This window comes from Humulus lupulus, chromosome X, assembly GCF_963169125.1.
Source record: "Humulus lupulus chromosome X, drHumLupu1.1, whole genome shotgun sequence".
Classification (NCBI taxonomy): domain Eukaryota; kingdom Viridiplantae; phylum Streptophyta; class Magnoliopsida; order Rosales; family Cannabaceae; genus Humulus; species Humulus lupulus.
Window position 1 is genome coordinate 130,235,714 of NC_084802.1, and position 6,713 is coordinate 130,242,426.

The following is a 6,713-nucleotide window of genomic DNA, read 5'->3' on the forward strand; positions in this document are numbered from 1 at the left end:
CTAAAAGGCATAAACTTAAAAGAAAGTATAAGTAAACATAATGAAAATACAACATCATCAAAAGAAAACACCTTGGTCATGAAGTGGAGACATAGGCAATGAAGATGTTTAATGACTAAGTAGTCAGTCCATAATCGGGACAATCTTAGTTGAGCTCAATAACCTCCTTGATGTTACATTCGCGGAGGTAGTCCGTAGCTTCCTCAACGAAAGCTTCAATGCATTTTAAAAGTTATTTTTCTTGAGTTTGGAACTATCCTTACTAAAACAACAACGATGCCAGCTCAAAGATCCTCTTATGAGCTTCGCCCAGAAGGTGAACGCATCTCTTCTTTGATTTGCGCTTTGAACTTAGAGTACTCTCCAATATTACGAACTGAGGGCATGAGTTACTGGAGCGAGACCTGAGTCGCCTGGACCGGGAGGTGGACTGAGGAGTTTTTTGGCGAACAAAAGAAGGGCTTCCGTTGGTCACATCTGGGCTACTAATCTTCATTGGAGAGCTCTGGGGTTTTGAATAACATTTTTCAAATGGATCTTTGCTTAGTCATTTTTGACAATGGGTTTTTCTTTATGGTTTCTTATAGGTCTTTGAAAACAACTTAAGCAAATTACTTTCTGGACACATATATTTATACTCAATCTATCACATTGCTTACCACCCTCTTACAACTTACATGCATAGGTCTAAATATATGAAACCCAATTAGTTAGATATGAACTACACTTCTTACCTAGATGAGAGACTTTTATATGCTTTCCCAAGATTTTGACTGTCCTTTATCTGCTCTTCCAAGATTTCAATAGTGTAGTCTTGTCCAGGTGGTACTATATTCTTATTTTAGTATGGCAAACGACTACCTTTTTCTACTATGTCCCTCTTTGTAGGGTTTATACTTAACATGGTACCTTCCACGATCTCCTCAAGGTTTAGAAGGATGTCCTCCTAGTAATTGTTTTTTATCATTGTCACATTTTTTCAGATCTTATTCATATAAATGAGTACATTTTTAATTATAATTTATTAGATATAATAATATTATTAAGGGTTTATGGTTTAGGCCATAGAGTTTATAATTAAAAGTTTTAAGGTTTATAATATTTTTCCCTACTATATAAGAGTATAAACAAAATGATTTATTAAACAATATAAAATAGATAATTTTTTTTAATATAAAATTATTACTCAATTCTTTCAATAATAGTTAACAAGTTATATAAATATTTGTATATTTTAATATGTGCCTCTCTTAAATGAAGTTAGCTTGCACCAATTGCAACTATGTGAAAACTACATTAAATAAAAAAAAAATTAAGTATTGATTTTATATTATGATACATCTAATATATCTATGAATTTATAATATTATAAAAATATAATATCAAATTTTTAATTTGGGATTCAAGAGCCAAAAAAAGTGTAGATAGAGAATTTTCACTACGAAATTCCTAAAATAATAACAAAGCACCAAAATGGATATATGGATGATCATACACATTTAACATAGGTAAACTCTTTGAGAAATGTGTACAGTCATGCACTTGATAATAGTACCTCCATTGTTTATTGCACAATGGTTAAATGATCAACTAAACCTTGAAAAATGGGAACGTGTGCCATATGGCTAATATGTTTTAGGGGTTTATTCACACATATAAAACTATTATAACTTTATTTCAGAGCTTATAACAAGAAATACTAAATGTGTAAAGTAATAATTCCTTTAATTAAGGAAAGTTGTTAGTAGTATTATTTCTCTAGTTATATATGTATTTAATAAATAAATGTTGTATTAATAAATGAAATATATTTGGTAAAAATATGGCAATGATATATATGGAAAAAGTAAAAATTTAATAATAAATTATAGATGAATTGTAATTATATATATGTTCATATTATGAAAGCAAAGAACGAGCACCAAGAACACTATAATGCTTTGACCGCTTTCACCATAAGCACTCGTAGCGAGTCCTAGAACACTATGGCTCCGCTACATTTGGAATAGCTCGGGTACCTCAGGAGACGTTCTTATGGTCCAAGATACCCCCCAGTTACGTTAGGTGACCTCAAATGGAAGCCAATGTGCAAAGTCAGACTCGCTCTATAGTGCTTTGACTACTTTGACTATAAGCACTCGTAGCGAGTCCTAGAACTCTACAACCTCTGCTACATTTGGAATAGCTCAGACACCTTCGGACACGTTCATATGGTCCGAGATACCTGTTAGGATTAATGCCCTAAAAGCATGTAAAGACATTTTATTGATTTTAAACAAAAGTACAATTTTATTATATTTGAATGTTATAATTATTGTTTCAATTAATTATATAACAATATCAAGAAAATTCCCTATTCATTCATGGGAATATGATCTTGTATTAATACGAGAGAATTAAGATCATATATAATGAATAAAATAGTTAGTAACATATTAGAGTAATGAATCTTTAATGAATGATTACTAGTACAATTTGCTAAGCATACGAGATGCAAGTAATCTATATTCGGATTACTGATGTGGATAGACATCTTAGTAAATGTGTTGTATATAATAGAGATTATATATGACATGATTGATGAGAATTATAAACTTGACGTTTGACGTAAATATTTAATTCTTGTCATAATAGATGATCATTTGTAGATCAGTCTAAATACTGAGTGTTGACGCGGTTTTTTGCCAACAGTGTATTAAGAAATAATAAGGTAGATTAGTGCTTAGTAATAAACAATAATAAAAAGATGAAATGAATTCAGAAGAACATAAATCTTTTACATGGTTCAGTGGTTAAAATACACCTAGTCCATGAGTCTATATTATTGCTGTTTCTCTCTCTATTTTGGTAGAGTTTCAGTATTACAGAATAATCGGTCCCTTTTCCTATCCAATGTTCTCAGCATTTATAGAGAAATTCCATGGATAGATTTGGATAACTAAGTGAGTCAATCACAGATTTACATATTTATTACATTAAATACAAATAATTCTCATTTATACTGGAATATGATTTGATCACAAAATGAATGATCTCCTAATATCTGGGACATTAAATATGACAGGCAGGTCATAAATAATTGTCTAAAAGTACCCGAGTCTTTGGGGATCCGCAGGTACGCAATATATCAGAGATACCACGAGTCGGGTATCTCTCCTAGCTTGTACTTCGACAACTGTTTGAATATTACGAGCTCACGCTTCACAACCTTCATATCTGTAGCTCGGGTTAAACCCAGGACGCCTAACACCACACATGCCCATGTGAAACTGGAGTTGCTTACGTGGATAATAAGCAGATATCATTCCCTTGGTTATTTCTCCGTATATTTATTTGCCAGCTGTACCTGAACTGAGTGAATGACTCGAGCTAAAATTAGGGTACAACATTTGCCCCCAAGCTCCTGCTCGTGTATGACGTCATCATTTTCTGACCTACACAGTAGGGGCTTTTAGACTTCTGTTACACAAAACCATGCCTGCCCACTACTCGAGTACTTGACACGAGGTATACCGCAATTGGCGTTTGTTCGGGTTTCGAGGACTGCAATAATTGTCTTGTCACCTTTTTGCCCCCGTTTTGTCTATTTAACCATGGCCCTTGGATCTTGTACTAACCAAATCGGATGGCCCAAATTAATTTATGCAGTTTACGTATAAATAGGATAGGCAATTTTCAGATTTCACCACCTTTCATTTGAAATTTTTCCTCTTCTGCATTTCTGAACCCCTCTTTCTCAAAAATCTCCAAAAATCATTCACTATACCCCATTACTCAGGCATTTTCCAAGAACTTCCCTTTGCAAAATCTTACGTCTTGCCGTCGAAGAAGATACTGTAAGTACCTCTGATATCTTGGTTTGAAATTTTTTCTTTTACTGGTCTTTTTTTTCTTCACCATGCTCATCTACACTATTCACCGTAGTCAATATTAGGCTATTTCCCAAATTTGTTTTAAGGAATAGGCCTCAACTTAGGTTCAATGGGTATCTCCTAAAATATCTTTAGAGCTACAACATTCATAAAACTAGGTAATTTCTGGGTAAACTTTGGTAATCTCCATGGTGAATTTAGAAAATACCCATTCGAGATATAGGAGATGAAAAGTTTTTAGGGTTCAAACCAGGTTGCTTAGGGTTCTTGGGTGGTTTTGCACTAAATCGCCTCCCAAAGAAAGTAGTGGTCTGATTTTCTGACACACGGATCCTGAAATTTCAGGGTCTGTTAGGAAACCAAGGCGCGTAACATAGGGTAGCATGTGGCATTACGCGATGGGGCTGAGGCTAACTCAGCTCGTGTATCAAAAGTAAACCATTCCCCCTCTGTACTTCCGCATTATAACCTTTAAATCCTCTTAGGTCACCTACTAATTATGTAACGACCCAAAATTACTAATAAGGCTTAAGGGCCTTGGTTAGTGTGTCGGGAGGGCATAATTGGAGGTTAAGAGAATTAATGGTAAGAAAGCATGAATATGGGTATTGGATAAGTAATGCGGGCCCTGTTTGGATGGTAAGGGTGTTATTGTAATTTTGGCCCGTTAGGGCATAAATGTGAATGTGTGTGATAAATCGTTGGGATCACATTATTATGTGGATAGATAGATAAATGTTTATGTGTGTACAGGTGTGTGCATTTGTAACTATCAACATGAGGCGATCCTAGGGAGCAGGTAGCGGGAAAAGTCACAACGGGGCTTAATAGTTGGCTTTGGATAAGTCAGGGATATTATAGGTATCGGGTAGTTATTTAGACTATCGGGTTATGAAAATAAATATATGGAGATATATTTGAGGTTAGAAAGTCTAGGTGGGAATATTGGGGAATTTTACTGTCTTGGCCTCGGGGACGGTTCCGACACCCCGAGCCTTGGGAATTAACTTAGCAGACGAGATAAACTTAAGGAAACCCCTAGAGGAAAATAAACCGACTCTTTTTTAGCTCTATACTCTACTCTCATGTAAGGAAAAACAAGGCAAAAAGAACACTAAAATCTAAAGGGAAACAAGCTGGGAATTTCTGGAAATTGAGGCTGGATCTTTTGGGGCTTAGTTCAAGAATCATCCAAGGAATAGAATCAACTCTAAGGTAAGCATTGAATCTTCTTTTCTGTGATTATAAATTCTGGGTTTTGGTTTGGTTTTGAGGTAAACATGGTTTTGATGTTTAAAGACAGAATTAGGGAGGAAAGCTTGGGAATTCGCTTGGTTTTGGCTTGGTGAAGTGGTTCAGCAGAAGAGGTAAGTTTCAATTCATGGTTTAGTGGTTTTAATTTGAGTTTGAATGGTTAGTTTGAGTGTTTGAGGTTCTTGAGTTTCAAAAGTTAGAGATGGGGTTCTAGTAGGTTGTTGGGGTATAATTCTATTGAATTATGCTATTTAAATTATGCTAAGAGTGTTGGGAATGATTGATAATGAAATAGAGAGCTTTGGGATGATTTTGGGTAAGGTTTAGAGGTTGGAAATGGTGGAAATTCTGGGCTCGAAGGGAAGGGCCGCAGCTCTGTTCTAGAGCGCTGCGGCCCTAGGTTGAAGATAAGTCAGGAGGGCTCGGCCAAGGGGGAGCGCCGCGGCGCCCAAGGCAAGGGCCGCGGCGCGTGTCTTCTTTCAGGGAGGGCCTTGGTTCTGTTTAAGGGCAAGGTCGCGGCTAAGCTTTAGGGGTCACAGCCCTTAGACGCATACTTGAACGTTCAAGGTTTTATAGTACGGGGATCGAGCCTAGGGTGCTCGGGATCAACCTCACCACCGTGCTTGGTGGGATTCGACTTCCTGGAAGCTAGTTTTGTACATGAAAACCTATATGTAAATATTAATGGAATCCATTATCTTGGTTGTGACTAGGTGATAAGCTAGGGCTCGGGAATGGATCGTGCTCGGGGGTCGTCCTCTCTAATTAAAGCACTTGGAATCAAGGTAAGAAAACTGCACCTGTATATGTGGATAGGATGGGGCTAAGTGTTCCCTATAATTGAATGTTTTATTATGTGATCATAATAAACCATGTGAATATGTTGGGACTAAGAGTTCCCTATAATCGTATGAATGTCATAAGGTGGTATTATGCCACGGGGACATGTGGTAACGGCCTAAGGGTGCCGAAATCCACACTTGCGCATATGGCGCGGCTCGGACACTGGTATCTGAGGACAGCTTATTATTCACTGAGCTCGGTTAAGCTGGCCGGAGTCAGTGGGCATGTAACTGGAGTTGGCCTAAGCAAGCCAAAGGCAGTGAGTTAAACAGAGGGTGCGACCTGCGGGCGCTAACCCTAGTTATTGCTTGATATGTGTTTATTGTGGATTATTGTTTGTGACTTAATGAGTATCTGGAGCTGGATTAATGGTCATTGATCAGTGTGTTGCTTTGAATGAATTTTATGGCTTGATGGAACCGAATAGTAATTTGTGGTTATTGGACTATGCTCTGTGAACTGTTAGCTGTTAATACTGTTATGTTATGATATTATGTTTTCTTGCTGGGCTTCGGCTCACGGGTGCTACATGGTGCAGGTAAGACAAGTTGACCATGGGTTGGAGAGCTCTGGGAGCGAGGTGTACATTGTCAGCTGCTCGGCCACCACGGTCGAGGATTTGTATAGGAACGGGAACCTAAAATGTATATTTTGCCATTAGAGTGGCTCGGTTATTTACTTGTAATTAAGAATTTTGTATTTACGTTATTTAAACCCTGATTTGGGATCCCATGTATTAAACAT